We start from the raw sequence: 1,136 nt of genomic DNA, 5'->3' as shown, positions 1-1,136 counted from the left end.
TCATATGACAGCACAGTACCCCACCTTCTTCCATTCAAGAAAGTGGTAGACTGCTTTATCATTCAGTGCATAATAGCTAGAAAAAACTTCATAGATCTGCTAGTTTACCAATCTCATTTTACAAATGAAGAAACTGAGGCCCAAAGGGTTTACATGCCCCAGATTACATAGCAACTCAATGAGGGATCCTCAGTTGGAGCCTGGAGAATTCCCTATTATACCCTATCAGTGAATAAAGATGGTAAGAAAGTCTAGCTTGTATAGAAACATAAACGAGTTAGTTAGAAATTTGACTAGAGATGGCTTTTAATGACATTTTCAAGTCTTGGAAAGGAGTGAACAAAGAAAACACGGAGACTGCTTAAATAGAGATGATAAATAGGGTTTGGGATAGAGAAAAACAGGTATAAGTGAATGAATGATTCCCGATGTTCACTCTCTAACCTTAAATGTCCTGAAATTAGCCCATGACGCCTTAGTACCTTAAGGGTCAAACATTAAAACATGAATAGCCACATGTTGCAAATTTGTTTCTCCTCCTCAGTTCCTAAGATTACTGGGAGTGTCTTTCAGACAAGAATATAAAGGAGGCAGCCATTATATGTGGACCAAAGACAGAAAAGGGACTCTTTTGAAAGGAAGGAGGAAGGACTCTTTTGAAAGGAAGGAAACACCAAACGCACAGGGAGCAAGGAGAACGCTGCCACCTGCTGAAGAGTTGGAGTCAATGAAAATGCTGCCATGCAGTTACAGTCAGCACCTTCATCATGGCTCAAAATTAGTTAGAGAACCTCTTCGCAGTCTGAGGCAGGCCAGTGCTGAGAGAAAGCTTAATTCTAGATTAAATCAGGCCAATGTGTGCTGAAGAAAGGTTTGTCTGTCTCTGGTATGAGGTGGTAGAGGTCTGCATATCTGCTTCTCTTTCTTGCACAAATATTTATGCTTATTAGCTTTGAATGTTTTCCCAAAACCTAAATTTCTAAATACTAACATATTCTCGGATGAGTCTAGATAAAAGTGATATAAGAAAAGGCAATACAAGGAACTTTATTCAAGTAATGCATGCACTACGTTAAAAATTCTCTAGGGCTCACCACTATCCTTCCCCAGATAAGTGATTTCCCCCTCTTCCCCCC

Source organism: Mandrillus leucophaeus, unplaced genomic scaffold (genome assembly GCF_000951045.1).
Source record: "Mandrillus leucophaeus isolate KB7577 unplaced genomic scaffold, Mleu.le_1.0 Scaffold376, whole genome shotgun sequence".
NCBI classification, from domain to species: domain Eukaryota; kingdom Metazoa; phylum Chordata; class Mammalia; order Primates; family Cercopithecidae; genus Mandrillus; species Mandrillus leucophaeus.
Note: the sequence above shows the minus strand (reverse complement) of the source record.